The sequence below is a fragment of the Vidua macroura genome, chromosome 12 (genome assembly GCF_024509145.1).
Source record: "Vidua macroura isolate BioBank_ID:100142 chromosome 12, ASM2450914v1, whole genome shotgun sequence".
Lineage (NCBI taxonomy): Eukaryota > Metazoa > Chordata > Aves > Passeriformes > Viduidae > Vidua > Vidua macroura.
The window spans coordinates 9,960,609-9,973,752 of record NC_071582.1 but is presented as its reverse complement, the minus strand read 5'-3'; the positions used below and the strand labels follow the sequence as shown (position 1 = coordinate 9,973,752).

General features: G+C 40.9%; 1 long non-coding RNA gene across 1 annotated transcript; it reads left to right on the top strand.

Moving 5' to 3' along the window:
• The first annotated feature begins 241 nt into the window (after positions 1-241).
• On the top strand, positions 242-12,506 carry LOC128813541 (uncharacterized). The gene is made up of 4 exons (XR_008439081.1): positions 242-291; positions 3,978-4,307; positions 10,774-10,923; positions 12,464-12,506. It is a non-coding gene; the product is annotated as an uncharacterized LOC128813541 (long non-coding RNA).
• The last annotated feature ends 638 nt before the right edge of the window (positions 12,507-13,144 follow it).

Genomic DNA, 13,144 nt, shown 5'->3' with positions numbered 1-13,144 from the left:
GCAGGGAGGGGCTGCTGCATCTGCACGAGGCCTGGCGCCCTCACTGTTGCTGTGGTAGGATGTAACTTGCACCGGGGGGCTCTTAGGGGCTCTAATTCTCCTCTTCCCACCTGAGCTGGTGCAAGAGCACGTGTGCTGCTTCCACAGGCCTGAGCTCACCAGGGCCACTGACTTTTGCCCTGGTCAGCGTCCCGCTGGCAGCAGGGACAGCCTGGGACACAAGGCTGGACAGAGGCCAGCGCTGTGCCCCTGCAGGGGTTACCCGGGGGTCTGCTTGGCCATTTGGGCACGGTTGGTACTGCTCAGGGTGTGAGAAGTGCAAGGATGTGTGTTGTCAGCAGCAGGGGCTCAGCCTCAGGCTGGAGCAGCCAGGCACGGAGCCTGTGAGCAAAGCATGTGTGGTACTCGGCACAACCTGTGAGTAGCAGAGGAAGTGCCCGAAATGGAAAGCACAGCCGCTGAGCCCTATGGCTGCTGCTGTGAATCTGAACCTACAGCTCAGGGTGCAGCCTGCAAAAACCATGCACTAGGAGTAGCTTTTGGAAAGCTATGCTTTCCTAAGCATGGCTGCTGTAGTGAGATGTTAGTAAATGAAACACTGCTCCTCTGGAGACATTAGATTGGACTCGCTGATCTGACAGGTCTTTTCCAACTGAAATGATTCTATGATTGGAAGGTGAAATCTGTTGGGTTTTTGACTGCTTGAAGCTGCTTGCAGAGCTACCTACACCAAGTGCATTCTGACTTACAGACAGCCCTCAGGGCCTGTGAATGCCTCAGCCATATTCAACACACTCATATACAATGGTTTTGTGAAAGAAAATGTTCCTTCCACACAGTAAAGCATGAGTGTGTAAATTTGAGCAGTGGTCACACTACATGGTATCAGCACTCACACTCAGAAATTATTGACACGTAGTCTTAATTTTTAGACCAAGGACAGCTTTTATGCACTCACTAAAATATACCACAGAAGGTGTAACTGGTTACACAGGAACTGCAAATGTCTTTCCAGCTTGTGTTTGGTAAGTGTAATTAGATATTGCTATGTTTACCTTGTATTTTAGCATCTAAGATAGTCTACAGTCAGTAGCATAAGAACACTATTAAAAAGCAAAGGTTTTTCCTAGGAGAATGGGCATGTGCAGCAGGGGTTTGCAGTGTTGCGTGCTGTCAGTCAAAATTTGCTAGCAATGTCATTGAAGGTCAGAGGCCCAATATCTCTGCAATCAAAGCTGACAATGACACATTCACTAGATAGATACAAGGAGGGCACTTTTCCACTAACTGTCCTAAAGTAATAAGTGAAAAATTAAAACTTTTCTTTTAAATATACTGCACACATTGTAGCAAAGTAGGTTTGGATTTTTTTTTTTCCCTGAAAGAAAATAGCAATGATAAAATGGAAAATGAAGAAATAGTACCTGTCATTTTAACCAGCTGTGGCATATTGTTTTCCAGTGTTTTCTAAAGGTTCACAGCTGTGGAATCAGACCAGTGGAAAAACAATAATGACTAGAGTTGCAGCAGGGAAGCTAAACTAAGAGGGGCACTAACAGGCAGCAAAAGAGGCTCAAAAGAAAATAATGTAAGTTCTAATTTAATCTACTGATGCAAAACCAGAGATACTCTTCTGTTTCTTCAGTTCATTCTGTTTGCATTTATGCTAAGGTTTTGGTTGGGACCACAGTGCATTTCAGAAGCAAATTTCCAATTTTCCACTTAATATGTATTGGTTCACCTCAATCAGCAGAGAGAAGTAAGCCAAAAGGGTTCCTATTTCACTGCATCACTCCCTGATGTAGATCATACATACTTCAGCTACCGTGAGCATATCAGAAGAAAAGTCTAGGGGGAGAAGCCTGGGTAAAACCAATATTTGACTCTCTCAACCGCAACACTAATCCTAACCTTCACCCTAAACCTAGCCCTACCCCAAGCCCAAATACCATGGCTGGTGCAGATGAGAAAGCTGTAGGAGCAGCAATACTGGGGTCTTGCCTGGATTGTTTTGGCATTCTTTTTCCAGCCCCAATGCTCTTGGAGCTGCAGGATGTTACACTCTCTCAAAAATCCCAGACACAGAATGATGATGAACTTGCCCACAAGCACATATTGGTGGGAAGAGACTCGTGCTCAGAGCAACCATGTCACACCATGCAAAAAACTGTTAAATGTTAATAACATTTAAGCAATATCATCTGTGTAGATAGAAGATTCCATTACCAATTCCCAGACAAGCCAGTTTATAAAGGGAAGTTTTGACTTGAAATGATGTTTAAAATAAAAGACTGCCCTGGATGTTCAACCAGACATCCTGAAGGAAAACTTGAAATGCTTGCCTCCAAGAAAATACTTCTTGGAAAAACACAATTTCCCTTCAAATCCGAGCCCCAGTTGAAACATTTTCCATCAGTTGAAACAACAGCATTGAACTGTCATACAGACAGTGTGAGAAAACAATGGAGAAACAATTCAGTGTCATGTGATGGAAGGTTCATCACAAAAGATATGAAAAAACAGGGTTATTCACAGAAAACTGGCTCATTTTATGTTCTCATAGCTGTGAAACCAGTACCTGCCTAGGAACTTCCTCTACTAGTTTGCTACTAGATAGCAAACCCCTGATGCTATCTTTGACTTCATGGACAATTCTTTCCCTCTTGAAACTTAGGATATGTCTGCTAAATTACCATGCCAACAAAGGTTGCCTGTCCCAGGAATCCTACCCCAGAAATGCCAGGAAGTCCCAGAAATAACTTGAACAGTGAAAGTCTGAGTTATTTCACTATCCTGTCACATTTCATGGCTCTTTTCTCCAGTTCTTAGCCTGTGCATCCTTCTTAGAAATACATGGATGGGTTTGATGATTTCCATCTCTGTGTCTTGATGCTTCAAAAGCTTTAGGGGCACTTTCTAATTCTGGACGAAGCCAAGAGGGGCTTTTTCCCACTTCTTATACCCTGTTCTATGACATCCTTTCCCTAAGTCCCTTCCAGAAATCTCAGCACAGACACTTAGCTGGAGCAATACATAAAGCCAACTCATCTTTTAATTTTTTTTCCACCAGTTAGTATAATGACGACCTGCAGCACTTGGGTTCAAATCCTGCTGGCCAGGAATATAACACTTCTTTCTCATCAAGACAAAATAGGAACATTGTTGAATAAGTAGTTGTGTTAAAAGCACAGGAATCTCACAGCTGATTTAATAAAATTGAATTCCTGGTAGAGGAGGGAAACATTCTCAAGGGAAGGAAGAAAATCGAGCAGATATCTTGCAATGGTGAGTTTCACACATCTAGCCTGGGAGTTTGGCAACCAAATAGACATTTTGAAGAGCTAAATGGTAACATAAATCACTGGCAATTTATTATGAAGTGATTATATATATTTCAGTAGATGTCACACAATATAACTGCATTAATTAAAATGGAATTAATATAGGGCATCTTGCCATATCTAGCAATATATCAAAGCATAATTTGCAGTATGAGTTCTGCCCTCACTGTAGGGCACTCCCCACTTCAGGAATGGTTGTTTGCTTAAGCCTGTCTTGGTTTATTTTTCAGCTGCAGTTAATTTTGGAAGAACTATTATGTCTTTTTAAAAAAAGACAAAACCAATAAACACAGTACACTAAAATGCATTTTGATTTGTTTCACAAGGTTACTACTACTACTACTACTACTACAGTGTGGATTTAGTGTTGCAGCCAGGGTCAAGTATTAGGTAGAAGTGCTACTTATGGGACACTGAATACAGGATGCAACTTGTTTTAATTCAAATAAAAGTTGTCTCCTTCCACCAACAGAGTGGGTGGAGATTGCAAATACCTTCTCACTTTCAGTGCTGTTAACACTGAGAAGGAACGAATGTCCTAAAAAATAATGAATTGTGTTGAAAAAATGTGAGATTCTTAAAATGAATTCATATGGGGAATCTTTTTGTGTACTTTCTTATTTCTAACCCCCTTAGGGCTGAAGTCCTCCAGTTCTCCATCCTCAATGAAAGGGAAGGGACAGAGGAGAAAGAAGGATGCATTAAATAATAAAACAATAAAATACCAAAAAAGAATTGCACCAATTATTCTGTTTGGATGAAACCTTGTGGCAGCGCCGCTGGATCCATGACAACAGGAAGGAACATGGAAGGAGTAACTTCTCATCATCAACAAAGAAGCTCATTAGAACAAGGAAAACAGTGTGACCCCCTAAGCTGCTTTATCTCTCTCCCTAATCACAGTGAAATTCTGCTAGAACTCTTCTTTGATGGTGAGAAGTTAAGCACTCTGTGCTGTACCTGCTGGTAAGTATATAACTTTTGAAATCACAGCAGTGTGAACATTCTTCTTTGCAATGATGCCTGCTTTTATAAATATTATTTTCCTCATTGCCCTTAAAACTTCTGCCAGGCTTCTGAAACAGAAAAGTTCTATTCTTCAATGAACACAGATATTTCTTCTTAGAAAAATGGGAGCTGCATTCACATGCATCTGGAGGCTCAGTTTGGCTTTTAGCCCAGGGATGAATTTATTTGTAGATGATTTTAGAAATCAGTTCCACTGTCTGAATCTGATTTTCTTTACAGCAAAGACAAGTCCCTCTAAACCCAGAAACCTAATTAGGATGCTATGTAACTGCCATAATAATTAGCACAGCTTCTATGTGCATTCTTATAAAATGAATGTTTACATTGCTATATAGGATTTGCAGTGAGGTAGTGTGTGAAGAGTCTCCTGCTGTGCTTGGTACAGTAAAATTCACTTTGCAAAAGAGGGAGCTTCTCCCAAAGAATTTAAGGCTTTAGCAGGTGACTTATTCACTTTTTGTTAGGTGACCTAAAGCCTTTAAGGCCTGGCCTATACACAAAGGCACGGAAAGTGTTGTTTGATACTGATTTGATTAAATTGGAGCAACTTTTCCACGAGAGTATTCATACATTGGTTTAATTTGTGTTGGCGAATTTACAAGCATGAACTAAATTTGCATAATCAGTCTTAGTCTGACATAAAAGAGAACAAACACTAAAATTGCACCAGTTAGCTAAATGGATATAAATTAACCCTGAAGCCCTCTCTGAGCAGAATGAAGCCTCAGAAATACTGTACAGCAGCAGAGAAAAGCATCCAACCACAAAAATTCTATTTATTACCTAAGGATTAACAATATAAGATTAAAAAGATGCAAAACCAATTCAAAAGTATTCCAAAGCTAGTCTGCATTGAAAATGACCTATTTGAAAAGACACACACTGAAATGCAGATTTTGGAGCTGCAGGTCAGCTCAGCCTAAGCCTGTGGCAGGAGCTGCAGAGCAGCTGGTGAAGGCTGTGCTACTCCACATGTGCCTGCTCCCTGCAGCACCTCCCGCTCATCCTGGCAGAGCTGGCCCCACCCTGACCTCCACCTCGGAGCCTCTCCAGGACAGAGGGATGCAGAGAGTGAGACTGTTCTCTGTCCTGGCCACAGCCACGGAATAACTCCTCTCAGATGTCACACAGCCACAGAGTTCTGCTCAGGTGCGTGCCTAACTTTACATTTAGTAGAGACTCATCCACTCCACACAGCTTTTACAGTAATTAAAAATCTGAATCAAATCATACTAATTTCGCCAGCAAGTCCCAAAGGAACACTATAAAGTAACAGCAGGACAAAAACTGAGAGAGGGACTATTACAGTATTACAGCATTATTACAGACTGTAGGGAAAGATGTAAATTACAAATAATGAAGGAGAAGTACTGCAAAGATCTATAATCTCTGTATGAAGATCAACAACAGGCTTTTGAAATGCTAAAAAATTACACCCATGACAAGGCAATGTCACTGTGGGAGAGGAAAAATTGTGACAAATAGTTTGTCAGAAAGGTAAGAAGCATTTGATCATCTCTCCAGCTGGGGCAGTGGTTATTTTTTTTTATTATTGTGATTTGCAAGGCTCTGGATGGAGCCAAGCAATTGCTACAAAAAGAGAATAGTTTGACAACAGTTGTTCAAATTAAGAAAGAAGTTAATTTTTCTGGATCATGCATTTTGTGTCATCTGAATTGCTTATGGGATATTTTCTTTTTGTGTTAAGGAAAATAATTTTTCATAATCACATGGATACACCTGTTTTGAGTATTTGTATAACCATCTTGAACATCACTCACCCTCCCACCCCACCCTTATGGTGAATATTTTCAGATATCTGATCAGAGATCAACAAGGATATTCTATGTCAGAGCTGACCAAATAGACACTGGTAAGAAGTTAGAAAACAATGAATACTCGATGTTTAGTCAAAAAGACCAACTTGTAGACTTAAAATAGCTGGCACAGTTGTCAAAACAGGACTGTTCAGTGATAGCTGACAAACAGAAACAGAGCAAATATAGCTACCCCATCATTTGCTATGAAGTTTGTGCCTCTGATTTCTCAAGCCAATTCAAATCAACCACTTCCATATCAAATGTGTCTGATGGACAGCCTCAGAGCTGAGGTAATGTGATTTGTTATCTGTCAAATACTGCACATTTGCTGTGAACATTATGGATTTTAATTTTTTTTTAAAATTAATGTACTTTAAATGTATTCTATTAAGAATCTCTGGAACAGTCTTCTTTATTCACAGAGAAAAAGATTTTATGTTAGTGTGGGCTGTTCACATGGACTTTATAGTGCCTCAGTTTTCAGAAGGTGCAAAACTCCTGCTGAGGACACCAGCTTGGCTCCCTTGGTACATCAGCGCCCTCCAGTAGACTAATGCCACCACCTTCATCAACCAATGCAAAAATACCATGATTTATGTGCATGAGGAATGCATTCAGACTATTTCTAAGCCATCAACCTGCCATGGAAGCAGTTGACTTCTACACTTTGCTGATCTAGATTGGCACATCCTGATGTCAGTCCTGAAACCTCTTGGTCATCTTCAGTGATACGTAAGAAAAACCACAAGATGTTAACAGTGGATGAGTACCAGCTTCCTGTGGGCAAATGTCTTGTATCAATATTGCCCAAGACACGTTCCTAGGTGGGATTCTCAGCTGATTGACATTTGTTCAGCTCTATAAACTCCCAAAGCAGGGAGGTTGTTTCACCATAAGGGAAGGACAGGCCCTTCTTTCCATCCATGTGCTTTACATTTTATTTTCCATACCTGTTTACTTTTCCCTCTTTACATTTTTCCCCTTTCTGCTAGCGTGTACTTTGGTGTGAGAAGGATCATCACCTCCCTTTCAAGAGACAAAACATAATCTGCCATCAGCATCTTAGAGGAGTATCTGTGTCTGTGTATCACTATCATTTATTCCATAGGTTGGCTGGATCTCTCATCTCTGATGGATTTTCTCTTTTCTTCACCTATCTGTCACAATACCTTGGAAAACATTGCTATTCAGGCAGTCAGACCGAAGGGATGAAGTTTATTTTACAATCGAACTTGCTTTTGCTGAATATTCTGAGCACTTTCTTCCATCTGAGAGAGTTCATGATCTCTGCTCCCTAACTGTTGACATTTATCTGCCCTTTCTTTCATTCCCAGCTCTCTTTCTGTCATTATGATTCTGATTCCAGAATGACCTATTACCATTTGTCTTTTATTCCTGCACACTTTAGGAATGACACCTTTTATGTTGATATCTGGATGCCTTTTACATTCCTCTCAAACCTTACCCAACTTAGGCAGTTCTTTGTGTGGAGTAGCAAGTCAGCAGTGCAGCTCCCTCTGCCTCCCCACACAGCCTCCTCAATCACTAAGGGTGTGCACTCCCCTGCTCCTTCCTGGGCCTGTCAAAGGACAGCATCAATCAGATGCCAGTTCTGCTCTGGGTTGAGGTCAGGCCTCACTTCTCTCTCTGTGGGCTGGGGGTAAATCTTGGCCTCATGGAGGGGTACACAGGAGCATTCAGCAATGGTAAAAGCTGGTACCATCACTCTGGCTATAGACAGTGCCAGAATAATGAGTCCTGCCTTCTCTGCTCTTTTATAAAAGGGACCAAGGGAGAATCCGTACTCTTCTTCTGACACTCCTGCCTCCACAGAAATATCTAAGGTGGTTTTAAAGAGAGCTGGGGAACAGGGGTCAGTGCCACCCACAGCTGCACACTATGGAGTCACTGGTGGAAAAAGGAAGAGTCCTTTCATTTAAGTACAAATTTTAAACTATGGCTGCAGCAAATGAAGGGTGAAAATGCATTAGGTAAGGTTAACAAGTTTGCTTGACTCAGCTAATCAATAACTAAGTAAAGAAGATTCTCTAACCATGAAGAAAACATATTTATTCCCTTGCAAAGGAATGGGGAGGTGCTTTCTGTGATGCTCTGTATACAAAAGTGTTTGGACCTTGTTCATATTAAACTTATATTATACATAAGCTTATATTAAGCTGCACACTGATAATCTGAGTATTCTAACTGATGACAGCCTTCTCAGTGCTTAGTTAAAACAGAGCAGATGTGTCTAAGAGCAAATGAGCTGAACCACACAGAACACACTTCTGGAACTGTTCTTGGGCTGGTTTTTTTTTTTTCTGCATAGGTCATTGGCTATCCAGCACTGCAAAATGTAGGTACTCTTTGCTCCCATTACAGTTTTAATTGAGAGCTTATGATGCAGCTCTGCTCTGGAAAAGAATTCAACATCTTTCTCCTCATGGCTTCAGGACAGTGGGGTGTTGATTTTTTGCCCTTCCAAAATCCATTTCTTTTGTACTTTTTTTTAATATATATTTTTAATACATGACTCTCCAAGAGCTTAATATCCTAATGTGCCTTTTACAGAGGAGGAGAATCAGTCAAAGACTAAGTAATCTGCCTAAGATCACAAAGGAAGGCTGTGGCAGCATCACACTGAGACCTGAGGTCTCCAGAATCCTATTACTGTGCTCTAACCCCAAGACCATCCTGTCTTTCTTAAAAGCTTTACTATTACATTCAGGTATGCAGAGACTCAGATGGAAACAAAACCAGAAGGCATAAACAAACTCAGCATGACAGTGACTGCAAATGCCCTGAAACAATAGGAAAGCAAACAATAGAAAAACTAACAGATAAAGTTATTTCAGTTCGAAATATATTTGGAAAGTACATTTTAATATAATGAATTTATATCTATTTTACAACTACTAGTTAATTAGTCAAGGGACCAAAACATTCCTGAAAACAAAGGCAAGTGCTGTTTACTACCCAGTGGGGCGTGATCCTCCTTTGTGAGAATCTGCTATTTTAAATGTGTATTATGTCCATCATCTTCTAGGTAAAATCTGTTGGAAATAAGAATAACCTTTCCCCTTAAAGATATAGTTTCTTTCCCTGTGATAAGTCTGTCCATCATCAAAGAACTGATAAAAGGGGAAAAGCGAAAGTCAATGATCAGAAGCTACATAGCCATGCAGCAGAAATGGTTCTGGAAACACATGAAGTTATTCTCAATCTTGTCATGAGTATCACACACAGACACTGCAAATGCTGACCCCCCCTGTTCAGAAGGACTCTGGCCCCACAAGGGCTCCTGCATGTTGGGGAACTCTGCTATTCATTTTATGAATAGACAAAAACCAAGATGTGAGCTCTTTTGCTATGTTGCAGATACATTATTTTAATCCCATGCCTTCCGAAATTATGTCCTTAGGCCATTTTTTCTGTTGGTCAGTCAGTGTCAGTCCTCTGAAGTGATTTTATGTCACCTGAAATCCCCACTTAGAGTGGAAGCAGGAGGATGTGTACAGGACAGCAGGAAGTTAGAAAAAAACCAGCTGGAGATAAAAGGGCATAAATAGTAGATAGAAGAGAGCCTTTGGGGAAGGCCACAATACCTCTGCTTGAGTACGTCTGGAAAATTTCCTTCTATTTCCAAATGTTCAGAATAGTGGAAAAAGTCCAGCCAAGGGATTTCACAGTGTAATCAAGTAGTCACTTCAGAATATAATCAGTTAAGAGATTGTTTTATATACACCTGCTATACTACATTATTTATCATGCCCAGAAGGCTCTGCATGACTTGCTATCTTTCATCACAATTCATCCTCTGTGGCAGGTGACTGTCATGAAAGAAAGAAGAGAAGATTCTCAGAACAACTCAACCAGTCACTACCTTCTCAGTCTGGAACTGCCCTTGCAGCAGCAGGGTTTGTTACCAGGCTTTGAGCTGAGAACTGCAGCCCCATTATTCTGCACACTAAAAGCAGCAAGCACAGCTCATGCCTTAAATGTTTCATATTTGAGGCTATTCTTACATTTAGGGAAGGAAAGGAAATTGAATTTTGATCTTCTTCAGATCATAGTACGAAAGGTATTTTATTTCAGGGAATTATCTTTTTGTGTGACTAATGTTTGTTCATTTGACCGCTCTCTGGAATTGAAGGTAGGGCATTTTGAGATGTTATTGTAGTGCTAAGTGCAATAAAAGCTGCAGTGAAAGTAGCTAAACACCCTGAGGAAAGCAAACACACAGCTAATGACACACAGCAACTGCTCTACTTTGAGGATTTACTGGGACAAACAGTTACAACCAGAAGCAGTGTTTATGACACTGAGGAGCCTGATCAGCTTCAAATGCATCTCATTCAGTCACATTTACCTAAAAGAGCATTTCTGACTCATGAAAGGTTCTTCATCAGCTTAACTGGGGACATGGTGGGAAATAAGAAATACTGCCTTGAATAAGGGTTTGTTTCTGGGAGTCTGTGATTCAGTGCTTCTGAAAATACCAAAGCAAATGGTAAATAGTATATCTCTCTCCTTTTATTTATTTTTTTTAATGTTGTATTTTACCACCCTACTTTTGTTTCAAGGTTTATCAGGGGCTTGAATTAAATCCATCCAAAGGAAGACTTGATATTCGAGGCTGCCCCTCGGCAAAGAGGAGTTTTGCATTCATTAATATTGCCTTGGGATGAAGGAAGGAACAGGAGAGCCCTGATTGACCTTAGACATTTATAAAGGTAATCTAATTTGTGCTCGTTTGCTACTTTTTCATTAAAGCCACTCCTGGAATGTTTCTTATCATGGGTTCCCCTTCCCTTGAGAAAAGTTTCAACAAATAGACCAAATCCAGCACAGAGTTGGCCCAGCAACTGACTCAAGTGATGTGGAAACGCAGACTTGGAGAAATTCACTACATTCTGACCTGCAGAATTAGGAAGGTAAAATCAGACCCAAGTCTGCAGTCAAACAAGTCAACTTACAGCCAGTATATGACTCATATTACATTCATGCACATGACTACAGCTTATCTAGGACAGACTGAATATGTTGTTCATGCAGGACAGCAGCCTATTTCACAGCTGAAACATTTTAACAACCACTGTCCATTTGTGTACACACAGAGGGTGGAGAAATAAATCTAATCCTCAATACTGAAGCTTTCTCACAGTCACACAGTTGAAGACATAATTCTAGAAACAGGTGATGCCAGTGATGAAAAGAAATGTTGCAGTTCTCAGAAACATTACTGCTACTTGTCAGGAACATTTTTTTTCCCCCTGACTTAAAGTATATTTGTTATACCACAGATTAACTGCATCCATTTAGGGAAGAAATGGCCTTGAATCATTGTTTCATCTTAGGAACCACAGGTGATGTTGTACACAGTCTGTTTACAACCTCAGGGTTAGTGAAAATGAAACCAAACTAAGAAAATGCCGACCATTGACCAGAACGAGCCCCGCCAACATTTCCTTCTTTAATCTCTTAACCAAACACTACGACACATGACAGCACAATGGTGAGGATGAGGTTTCACAGCCTGCTGGGAATGCCACTTTTTGGTTAAAAAGAAACAAAATAATGTTTTGCTTATCTGATTTGCATATTGCACATTAAATAAGCCCTGCAAGGTACCGTGCTTCAAAATGGACTTATTTTTAAAGAAATGTAGATTAATAATCCTCCTTGCTTAAAAAATGAGCTTCAATATTTGTGCGAATCGTAGAGTGAAAAAAATCAATGTGCTATCGACTGCTGGGGATGATCACATTCATTTTGCCCTTTGTGGTTGGTGAAATCCATGCTGCAATTACAGAGACAGGCTGGCAGCAAAGAGCCTCAGTTGGGCTTTCAGCTCCACATTAATCCAAAACTCACCATTTTAATGCAGATATAGATTGCCACGAGTCAATAGCTGACTACTTGAATTGTGAAGTAGCAGTTCCATGCTATATTGGCAGCACTGGCTGTTACAGTATCTTCAAGTATTTTGAAATTTCAAAGTGTTGCTCCATGAAAGTGAAGAGCGTAACTGACACCACATCAGAAGGGGCTGCAGTGTTAATGCTATTATCATCAACTCTAGAATCTACAATGAAGACATAACACCACAAATAATCTTAAAATAGATCAAAAGTAGACTTTTCTTAGGATAACATACAAACGTATCCACTCATGTTTTAATGGCCTGATGCATTATCTCACAAAGTACCCCAAGTGTTGTATTTTTATAATATAGTTCCTAATTCTCCCTCATTTACGCTGTTTCAAACACAGATGACTTCACCAGAGAGTTCACGCTGCGCTTACAATCTGCCAGGTGAGGTCTGAATTTGGCTTTGGGTAGCAATTCCCTTTTCAGCAATCTGTCTGTAACCAGGAACTGAATTCTGCCACTAAATTTGTGTGAAGAATAGGGAAATCCACTAAGTGATCATTGTCTCCTTTGCAGCACACCACGTGTAGGGTGAACTTAGGACTGTATTTTATATGCAGAACAACATTCTTGTGCAATTCCACGATACTGACCACTTTCTGCCACATCCTGGTGCCAGGGTGCAACACGCCCCGCTCTTACATCTGTCACTTATGGTGCACAGAGCGAACGCAACCCGAAACCCACGGAGCCTCATGGAAATGCTTCCATTGATTTTACTGAACTGTGCTTGAGTGCCTGCAGACAAGTTCACCACAGAGGCGAGCAGCAGAGCTGGGCTGGGGAGGAGCTGGCTGCAGCATGCCAGGGCTGGATCTCGGAGCAGGCAGGCTGTGTGTGCCGTGCCACCCTGCCCAGCAGCCAGGCTCTGCAGACCCCAGAGGCACCGTGCAATTTCTGTCTAGTTTTTTTCTGCTAATTTCAGAACCGATTATTTACAAATTTCCCAGCCACCGTGCAAGGGTGGCACTTAGGGATGTAATCTTTCAGGTTTGATGTTGACCACCTTTACCTCATTCAGA